This window comes from Petaurus breviceps, unplaced genomic scaffold, assembly GCF_028583685.1.
Source record: "Petaurus breviceps papuanus isolate PSGF00001 unplaced genomic scaffold, PetGlider_PUasm1.0 91133, whole genome shotgun sequence".
In the NCBI taxonomy this organism is placed as follows: Eukaryota; Metazoa; Chordata; class Mammalia; order Diprotodontia; family Petauridae; genus Petaurus; species Petaurus breviceps.
Window position 1 is genome coordinate 25,787,159 of NW_027187419.1, and position 11,961 is coordinate 25,799,119.

Genomic DNA, 11,961 nt, shown 5'->3' on the forward strand with positions numbered 1-11,961 from the left:
GTCATTTATAGGAGCGAATCCGAATTTCAAATTACATACTAATACACTGGGCCTCAGGTATTTGTGGTTTGCCCACTGCACTGGCTGTTGCCCTGACTATTCATGCCTTTTTTGTCAGGGTTCTGGGGCTTATAATTTGCTTTTTGCACTGAGGTTGAGGGGTTCTCTGTTGGTCTATTGAGCCAGGACTGAAAGGCTGTGGTTGCTGAAATGTTTTGAGGTTAAGAGCAGCCTGCTGGCTTGCCCAGACATCATCTGGGCTGGGCTGCACTTCCCTTTTACCCAAGTGAGACAGACCTTTCCTAAAATCCTTCTAAGATATCTTAAGATGGAAAATTGTTTCACTCTTTCTCTGTAGGCTCTGTAGCTCAAGAATCTGTTTAGAGGATTGATTTAACCATTTCTAAGTGAAACTGGGGAGAGTTCTGGCAATTTCCTGGTTTCTCCACACCATCTTGGCTTCTTTCCGTACCTCTTTCTAGTCAGCTTTTATAGTTGTTATTTTCCTCAGTATACTTTGTCCTTCTTTTATCAAGCTGTTTACTCTCTTTTCAAAATTTTCATGCATCACTTCCTTTTTTTTACCTCTATCTCTCTTATTTGATTTCTGTAATAATTTTTTAGCTCTTCCAGGAATTCTTTTTCAGCTTGTAAGTAGTTTATACTATTCTTTGAATCTTTCCTTTGGGTTTGGCTTCACTTAGATTTTTATTCCTTGTGGTTTTGTTTGTAACAGTTTTTTTTTTTCACTATTATCTTCTTCTAAGCTTGTTTCTTGGCCTTCCCTACCAATATATTAACTTTTTATGGTCAAATTATTTGTTGTTGTGGTTGGTTGATTTTTCTTGTATTTTTCTTAACTATCACCTTTGTGGTGATGTTGGGAAGTCATTGTCCCAAAAGTCATCCTTTTTGTGCTTCTGTTTTCAGAGTTAATTTTGGGGATCTGGAAGTTTAAGATTCCTACATGGAAACACAATAATTATAACTGATGAAACTTTTCTCATTATGAAAATAATTGAAGGGAATGTGTGTGTGTATAAATATATAGTGTCTATATATGAGGATATATGGGCATATAAATACATATGTGAATGTATGCATATATGTTTACAGGTATATATAGATAGAGGGCATAGGACCAATTTAATAGGAAGGGATGATACATAAAAGGTTAAATTAAGCAGTGATAGAGGAATGTAATGAGAAGAGATGGAGAGAGAAAGAATGGGGTAAACTATCTCATATAGAAGAGGCAAGAGAAAATGGTTACAATGGAGGGGAAAAATAGGAAGGCAAATGGAAATGGGTCAACCTTATTCCCATTGAATTTGGCTTGGGGAGAGAACGCTAAATAAATAGCTAAATTCACATGCTAAATAGGGTATCTCACCCTACAGCAGAATAGGGGGCTAGGGGACAAGAAGGGGGATGATGAAAGGAAAAGCAGGCTGGGGGGAAGGGAAGTTGGAAGCACTCACTTTTCAAAAGTTACGGGATCAAAGTAGAGAATAGAACAAGTGGGAGGTGGGATAGGAGGGAAGCAAATATAGTCAGTCTTTTACAATATATGTACTATGTTAATGTTATGCATTAGCTACACATGTACAACCTATACTGAACTGCTTATCTTCCCAGTAAGGGTGGGTGACAAGGGAGGAAGGGAATTAATCTGGAATTCAAAGTTTTTAAATGAAATGTTTAAAAAATAATATATATTTATATATATATATACATATATATGTATATAATATTGATACTCTTTTATATGTAATTGGGAAATAATGTATACAGGCACTGGGGCATAGTGAGCCACCATACCCTACTGGAAAAGTCGAAAAGGGTATGGGAGAAAATTTTGGAGAGAGCAGATTGGAGGAGGGGATATCCTGTGGGACTGGTGTTTTGGGGCTTTCGGTAGGGGAAAAATGGAGAGAAAATTTATAACTCAAAATCTGGTGGAAATGAATGCTGTAAATCAGAAGTTAATAAAGCATTTGAAAAATGAAAAACACAAAACAAAAAGAAATATATAGGAATGCTGAGGATTTATGTGGGTTTATTTTATATCCTGCACCTTTGCCTAGTTTGTTATCTCAAGTAGTTTTTATGTGATTCTCTAAGTAAATCATCATATCATCTGCAAAGAGTGATAGCTTGGTCTCTTCTTTGCCTAATTTGATTCCTTTTATTTCTTTTTTCTTCTCTAACTGCTACTGCTAACATTTCTAGTACCAGATTGAATAAGAGGGGTGACAGTGGAAACCCTTGTTTCACCCCTGATCTTATTGGAAATGCTTCTAGCTTATCCCCATTACATATAATATTTGCTGATGGTTTTAAATAGAGCTACTTATTATTTTAAGGAAGGCTCCATTTATTCCTATACTTTCTAGTGTTTTTAATAGGAATGGATGTTGTATTTTGTCAAAAGACTTTTCTGCATCCATTGAGATAACAATGTGGTTTCAGCTAGTTTTATTGTTGATATTAACAATTACCCTGATGGTTTTCTTATTATTAAACCATCCTTGTATTCCTGGAATAAATCCTACCTGCTCAAAATGCATTATTCTTGTGATAAATTGCTGTAGTCTTTTTGCTAATATTTTATTTAAAAATTTTGCATCTATATTCATGAGGGAGATTGGTCTATTATTTTCTTTCTCTGTTTTATCTCTTCCTGATTTAGGCATAAGTACCACATTTGTGTCAAAAAAAAGGATTTGGTAGGACTCCTTCTTCAAAATTTTTCTGAAACAGTTTGTAGAGTATTGGAATCAATTGTTCTCTAAATGTTTGATAGAATTAACTAGTAAATCCATCTGACCCTAGAAATATTTTCCTAGGGATTTGACTGATGACTTGTTTAATTTCTTTTTCTGAGATGGGTTTTTTTTTAAGTAATTTACTTCCTCTTCAATTAATCTGGGCAACTTGTGTTTTTGTAAGTATTCATCAATTTCCCTAAGATTGTCAAATTTATGTGTATACAATTGGGAAAAATAATTCCTAATTATTGATTTGATTTCCTCTTCATTGGAGGTAGATTCACCCTTTTCATTTTTGATACTCATAATTTGGTTGTCTTTCTTTTTTATGTTATTGACTAAGGGTCTATCAATTTTATTGTTTTTTTTTTCATAAAACCAGCTCTTAGTTTTATTTATTAATTCAATAGGTTTCTTAATTTCAACTTTATTAATCTCTCCTTTGGTTTTCAATATTTCTACTTTAGTATTTAATTGGGGATTTTGAATTTGTTCTTTTTCTAGGTTTTTCAATTGCATGCACAATTCATTGACCTCCCTTTTCTGTAATTTAATCATGTATACACTCAGGGATATAAAACTTCCCCTAAGAACTGCCTTTAACGCATCCCAAAAATTTTGGTATGTTGTCTCATTATTATCATTATCTTGAATGAAATTACTGATTGTTTCTATAATTTCTTGTTTGACCCACCCATTCTTTAAGATTAAATTGTTTAATTTCCAATTAGTTTTTAGTCTTTCTTTCCACGGCCCTTTATTGCATATAATTTTTATTGCATCATGATCTGAGAAGGATGGATTTAATATTTCTACATTACTAAAGAGAATTGTGAGGGTTTTATGCCCTGGAACATGGTCAATTTTTGAGTATGTGCTATGAACTGCTGAGAAGAAAGTATATTCCTTTTTATCCTCATTCAGTTTTCTCCAGAGATCTATCATATCTAGCCTCTCTAAAATTCTATTCACCTCCTTAACTTCTTTCTTCTTTTGAGGTTAGATTTATCAAGTTCAGAGAGGGGGAAATTAAGGTCCCCCACTAGTATATTTTTGCTATCTATTTCTTCCTCTAATTCCCTTAACTTCTCCTGTAGGAATTTGGATGCTATACTACTTGTTGCATACATTTTAAGTAATATTTCTTCATTCCTCAATGGTGCATTTTAACAGGACATAGTTTCCTTCCTTATTTCTTTTAATTAGATCTGTTTTTGCTTTTGTTTTTTTCTGAGATAAGGATTGCTACCCCTGCTGTTTTTGTTACTTTAGCTGAGGCATATTATATTCTACTCCAGCCTTTCACCTTGACCCTGTGGGTATCCCTTTGTTTCCATTGTGTTTCTTATAGATACATATTGTAGGATTATTCTTTTTAATCCATTCTGCTATCTGCCTCTGTTTTATGGGAGAGTTCATCCCATTCACATTCACAGTAATAATTACTATCTCTCCCTTCCCCTCCATCCTATTCCCTCCCCTGCTTATGGTTTTGTTTCTTCCTTCTCCCCTCCCCTCTTTGAGGGTTTTCCTTTTGACCACCACCTCCCTCAGTGTTCCCTCTTGCTAACCCCCCCTTCTTTACCTACCCTATCCCCTTACTACTATTTCCCTCCCCTCTAATCCTCCTCTTTTTGTCCCTCCCTTACCCTCCTACTGCCTATAGGACACAATAGATTTTTATTCTTATCAGAGTTTGTTATTCTCCATTTGACCCCAAACCAATGAGAGTAAATTTCATATAGTGCTCCTCTTCCTTTCTCCTTTCCCTCTATTTAATGATTTTTTGTGTCTTTTCATGTTACAATTTTAAGCTTAACTGATTATGTTGATCCCTCTTTGAACCAGAACCAGTGAGAATAATGTTCAAATGATGTTCTTCTCCCTCTTTCCTTCCCCTCTACTATAGTGTATTTTTATGCCTCTTTGTATGGCATAATTTACTTTTTTCTGTCTCTTTATTTCCTTTTATCCTATTGCAGGCCCTTTTACCCCCTTTACAAGGTTGTTTTTTTATCATCAGGTTAGTGCATTTATACCTACATCCTCTATCTATATATAACCATTTTAAGGGTAATGATAATAATATACATTTCAATATTGAGTCATCAGCTGCTTATATAGGGATGTTAATATTTTGCTCTTATTGCATCCCAAGTTATGTGCATGTGTGCATGGATGTGCATGTGTGCATGTGTGTATGTGTGAGTGTGTGTTTTCCTTATCTTTTTATGTCTTTCTTGAGTCTTGTAATTGGAGATCAAATTTTCCATTGAGCTCTGGATTTTTCATCAAGAAAGTCTGAAAGTACCTTATTTTATTAAATGAACATCTCCTTGCCGGAAAGATTATGCTCATTTTTGCTGGGTAGTTAATCCTGGGTTTCAGTCCTAGTTCTTTTGCCCTACAAAATACCAAATTCCATTCCCTCTGATCTTTTAATGTAGAAGCTGCTAGGTCCTGTGTGATATTTACTGTAGTTCCACAATATTTGAATTGCTTCTTTTTGACTGCTTGCAGTATTTTCTCCTTTAATCTTTTAATTCTGGAATTTGGCTACTATATTTCTTGGAGTTTTAAATTTGGGACCTCTTTCAGGGAGAGTATGGTGAATTCTTTCAATAACTATTTTATCTTCTGATTCCAGGACTTCAGGACAGTTTTTTTTTTTTTTTGACAATCTCTTCTAGGATGTTGTCCAGTCTGCTTTTTTCATCATGGCTTTCCAGTAGACCAATAATTCTTAAGTTATCTCTCCTGGATCTGTTCTCTAGGTCAGTTGTTTTTCCAGTGAGATATTTTACACATTCTTCCAATTTTTCTATCTTTATGTTTTATTTCTTTGCTTGTCCTGACTTTATTCCTAAATACATGGAAATTGGGGGAAAGTTTTCTTGATTAAAATTTATTTATTTGGACTTGATTGATAATTTTTATGTATGCAGAGCTGCAATGAAGTGGTTAATTTGTACTTTCATGTCAGATGTTTAATATGTGTATGGAGGATTAATGGAATATAAAGATCTTCCCTGTACATTTATAGGCCTATGTGACTATATGTGTCCTCTTTTTCTCCTTGGAACAGGGGTTGTATTCTCAGGTCTAAAGGTACACAGGTATTTTGCCTTATCAATCACAAATGTCTTGCTCCTTTGATCTCTATCCCAGTTCATGGCTGTGGCACAGCCTGTGCTGAGTCACAGAGCGAATAAGGCACTGAGTCATGTGGGCTTTCATGCCTTTCTGCACTGAGACAATCAGGTGTAGAATCCTGTTTGAGAAGTATATATTCTGGAAGATTGATTTTTGCCTTGAGTGGGGACTATCTCATGGGGAGTGGCCTCACCCATGAGAAGGACTTTTGCAAATGCTCCCTGATCTGGTGATGCATTTAAATATTTCTATTACTCTGTTAAGGTTTGTTTTTCTATATTTCTATAATGATGTTTTGTCTTGTCCTAATGTGCAGAATAAATGTTGTGCTGGTTTGGTTTTAAGTGAAGAGTGCTTATTATACTATGTAATTAGATCCTTAAAATATATATGTATATTCATAGCAGCTGCTCATATTGCATTGACCATACAATCTACTTAGGGAAGATCAAAACATTAAGATGTCAAGAACTTTTTGAATTATGACTCTGTTGTCCAATATGTGAGCTAGCCCTGCAAGCTCTATGCTATTTGCAACTCAAACAAGTATAAACTTTTGCCTTTTCCTAAGTTATTGATCAGAATAGTACAAATCTAAAGAACATCTACAGATCCCTGATACATTGCTCTAGACATCTTCCAATATGACAGACTTACTCTTAGACTCAGCCAATCAATCACTTGTGAGTCAGTCTAATTTTGCTGTAATCCAAACCTGGTATTTATATATCACTTTAAAATTTGCAAAAAAAGCTATTAAAAACAATCTTTTAAAAAGTTAATCCTCACAACAACCTTTAGAGGTAGGTGATATTATTATCCTTGGATTTAGAGATAAAGGAACTGGAGCAAACAACAGTTAAGTGATTTATCCATAGTCACACAGCTTAATAAGTATCTGAGGTCAGGTTTGAACTCAGGTCTGCTCTGATTTCTGTCTCAGCATTCTCTCCACAACACCCCCTATTGGATTTTCCTTTTAAGCACAGCAATAGGATGAGACTTTGCTAAATGCATGGTTGTCATTCTTTGCATAAAAGCCTTTAGTGGCTCCCAATTGTTCATATTATAAAAAAAAATTTCCATAAAGTTTACTTGGAAGGTTCCTCACAACTGTAAGTTAACCACACTTACCACCCTTATTTCCCTCTATCCATGTGTTCTATGCTCCAGGCACTCTAGCCTACCAGTTACACTTTCACATCATCTGGTCTTTTTCACTTAGCATGTATTTTCCTAGGATGTCCTAAAGGCTGGTATACATACTTTCTTTATCTGCTCCTCTTGAATCTTTCTTCCTTAAGGGCTTTTTAGGTACAGCCTCTCTCATAACCCTTTCATTTATTAGCCATACTAGAAGTCCTCTCCTTACAATTTTTAATAACACTTTGCTTGAAATACACCTTTACTCTTATCATATTTTACATATTAAAATACTATTTTAATCACATTTTATGTATCCAATTAAATAAAAATCAATAACATCCTTGAAAACAAGATTTACTTTTGGGGGGTCTTTTCATGCCCTTTGTACTTGGCATATCATAGGCGCATATAGTAAAAAAATCTTTGTAGAGATGAATTTCAAGTAAAAAACAAATTCTCCCCTTATAAAGCTGAAAAAAATTATGCAATTAAGAACTTTGGAAATTTAGGGTGAAACCAAAGTAACCAGTTAATAAAGAATTACTAACAAGTATGACATAAAAAATTATATCTCACCTCATGAGGTTTAATATCTTGGGTATGGCTGAAATTTTATTCACTGTTTCTCTTCATTTTATTAGAAAATAAAGAACTGACTCATTGTTTGGTTTTGGGGGAGAAAGTGTTTAGCCTTCTAAAACTATTATTCACTTTTCTTTCATTGCTTTCTAGGATTTATAATAAGAGGAACTTAGAGTTAGGTGGTATTTAGAAGTCATTTAATAAAACTGCAACTTGAAGCTTGAATCCCCCAAAGACTATATTTGATAAGTTGTCATACATCCTCTGTTAAATACTTCTTGTGATGGACAATTAACATTCTTATGAAGTAGAGCATTACAGTTTGAGACAGTTAAAATTTTTAGGTAGATCTTACACTGAGGTCTCTCAGTCCCAGTTCTATGCTGTGTACTCAGAGTATTTCCTTCAACATGACCTTCAAATATTCAAAGACTTTTTTAGAGACTACACATCCTCAATTCCTTCTGCTGCCTCTCATTTTACATTGTTTTCCAGTCTCCTCTTTGTCTTATGGTTGAACTTTTTAGAAGATACTCCAACTTTTCAGTGGCTCTTCTAATTCTGGACCCAGAATTGAACATAACACTTCCTATATGCTCAGATAAATCCAGAGTACAATTGATTAACACTTATGTGGAACAAAATATTAAGAGCAGCACTTTTTGTGGTAACAAAAATTGGAAACAAAGTTGGTGACAATTAACTAGAGGAAAGGTGTACAAATTGAGGTATATAAATGGAATATCATATGACTATAAATTATAATCAATAGGTATGAACAATTCCTAGAAACATAGTATGTCCTGATAGAGAGTATAGAAAATATACATAAAGAACAATATATACAGCTACAATAATGTAAATTAAATATGACTAAAAGACTATTGAACCCCAATTATTTTCAAAGACCAATCTTGATCCTGGAGGTCATATGATGAAAAGCATCTTTCTCTTATTTGTATAGATATGGGTTTCTGTGGGTTCACAATAGTGTATATAGCATCAGATATTGTGAATATGTTGCTAAATTTTACTTAACTCTTTTGTAATTTTCACAAGGAAAAGTTTTATGGAAAGGATGGGGGTTATATCAAGAAAATGCTTCAATGTAAAAAAAAGCAACCACAAATAACCACAAATAAAATCTATAAAAGAATGAGAGAGAGAGAGTGACAGAGAAAAACAGTCATTGAGAAGCAGAGAGACAGATACAAAGAGACAGAGACAGAGAGACAGAGAAGGAACCTTTATTACTTACTTACTCTAGCTAAACAATTGGGAAACAAATAAAATCAAACACAACTAACCCTGATTTCCTGGAGCTTTCATTTTACATTTAAGCAGATTATACATCAAAGGCAGCTATATAGCAGGAGAAGCCTTGGGCCTGGCAACTGGAAGCCAAGCTACTTTTGCTTTTCTAAACTAATAAAAATATGAGACAAAGTTCAAAGTTCAGAAGTTCCCTTCAGACAATGATTAGTCATGCTTATTGATATTTTCCCAGATTCTAAATAGGAAAAGCTTGGAGTAGCCCATTCTCAGCTTGTAAAGTGAGCAAAGAAGTATTTATACTATCCTTGCTCCTTTGGGAGCAAACATGAATAAGTATCCCAATCAAGCTTAATGAAATTATAAGGTCTTATGTTAAATGAAGGACCATCCACACTCCAGATGAACTTTAAAAACAAACTCACTACCTTCACAGATAATAGAGATGGTAGGAAAACCATATAAGTAACCTACTGAGCAAAGATGTTCCAGTCTGGGAGAGAAGTTGAGGACACTATGAAGAAAAAGAAACAAAAAATGTCAGTGTCCTGAAAGGCCAGAGGTACAAATAGTTGTATTGTTTTGTAAAGATGAAATATGTTTTCCCTACATATGTGTCTCTGTACTAGTTTACTCTATGCATGAGTTAGCTCTTCCTATTGAGTCTTCCTTCCTTTGTGGGAAACTGTTCCCCAGGTTTATGGGGTAATATTTTGTTTCATTGAAGTAAAAGCTTTTGCCTTGACAAAGCTAGGTTACACAATGGTTAGGCCTATAATCAGAAATACTTGAGTTAAAATCAGGCCTCAGACACTTACTAGTTATGTGACCCTAGGCAAGTCATTTAACTTCTGTCTGCCTTAGTTTGCTCAGCTATGTGATGGTGATAATAATAGCATTTATATCAGAAGGTTAATGTATGCAATCAAATTATAAATCACTTTGCATAATGCCTATAACATAGTAGGAACCTAACAAGTGCTTGTACCCTTTCCTCATACTCTTCAGCTAACTATGTCAACTGAGTGACTATTATAGTAAAACTCCTTTATAGGGGCTCAGAGTTATAGTTTTAGTTTTTCAGATAAACAGAGTATCTGAACCCTGGAAGAATAGATGTTTTTTTAGAAATTGTGTTAGACAATAATTAAAAATTAATTTTATATAGGTACTTGGATTTATAAGGGCACTTGAAATATGGATCCAATGGTCCAAGAAAGTTATCTAGGTTATTATTCAACGATGTTTTTTTCCCCTCTTAATCAGTGGCACCACAGATCAGAAATATTCAAAATTTTTATAGTGAATTTTCCTGTTCCCAACTAGTCAGTATCTTTTAATATAAACAAACTAGGCAGAAAACTATTCTTTTCTCTACAAGGTGTGTGGTTTTAGGGTAAGTTGAGATAAAATGATCCCTAGCATACTTTTAAAATCCCAACAACTTTTATTCTACTTTTTTATTTTCTTTAAAATTCCTAATACTGAGTGATTTTATTTCCTTATTTCTAGAAACTATGAATCTTTTAAAGTGTCATGAGATTACAACTTCTTTGACTTCTATATTATAATGTTAGTTCATGTAAAACTTGCAAATCACTAAAACCAGATTATCTTTTTTTTTCATAACAAACTGTGGTTTAACAATTCTTTCCTAATCTGGGAAGCCAATTTATTTGGCTTATCAGGCAAACTTGAACAACGATATTTCAATGCAATAGAGTGATATTTTATTATGTGAAATGATGAAATGTATCCTTTCACAGGAAATTTTAAAAAGCTATATGAACTAATACAGGGTTAAACAAGTAGCACCAGGAGAACAATTTATATAATGAGAACATTGTAAAAAAAATCTTAAAAATATTAGAACTCTGATCAATGCGGTAAAGAAATTCATTTTCAGCGGATAAAAGATGAAGAAGCTTTCTATCTCCTGAAAGAGAGGTAATAAACTCAAAATATAAATGATAAAATACGTGCATTTTATATAATATTAATATCTATCTATCCATCTATCTATCCATCCATCTATCTATCTATCTATCTATCTATCTATCTATCTATCTATCTATCTATCTATCTATCTATCTATCTACCTATTTACCTGCCTACCTACCTACCTACTTACATATCTATCTAGTGAAATGGTCAATGAGGGAATTTGTTTTACTTTGCTTAACTAAGTATATTTATCATAACGCTTTTTATGTTTTCTTTCTTTTTTTGTCTTTATTATTTACTGTCCTTTCTTTTTAAAATTTCTTTGAAATTTGTATATTGGGAGGGAGAGAATATATGTTCATTAGGAAAAAATAATAAAATTAATTTGGAAAATCTACTGTAAACACTACTGTTCTTTCTTTTTTTTTTTTGGTATGTCCCCAGAAAACCTTTCATCTTGTCTCCCAAGTCCTTGAATGCAATTACTTATCAGAATACAAGATCTAGTTTTAATTTTTAACTTTCATCTTTAGAAGGAAGAAATAATTTCAAACTTGTGTACTGTGTAATATAAATCCAGTGTCTGCAAAAAGCAAATTTCAGATTTTTAGAAGAATAGATGCCTAGTTCATCACAATGCCATAGCTGTCTGTGAGTGTGAATAGGATAGAAAGAAAACCTCCCCTAAACCTCCAAATTCATGTCATTCTTTCATTCCATTCATTCCAAAAATGAAAAACCTTTCTTTTATAACGGAGATTGAATTAGAGATTTACTGAAATCTATATTTATGCTTAACTTATATAAACAATTATTTTATTCAAATGATATTGTCTGACCAGATCCACATGTGGAAAAAATGAGCCCTACAAAAAAAAATAGGAAAGTAAGCAACACAGGATAGGCTTCAATTCATAGTTTAGGGATTTTTGCTGTTCAGTCAATAAGATTTTACATTTAGCATTAAAAAACAAAGAGTTCAGGGGAGGCTAGTTGGTGCAGTGAATAGAGCATTGGCCCTGAAGTCAGGAGCACTAGAGTTCAAATCCGGCCTCAGACACTTATCACACAAAAACTAACCATGTGAACTTGG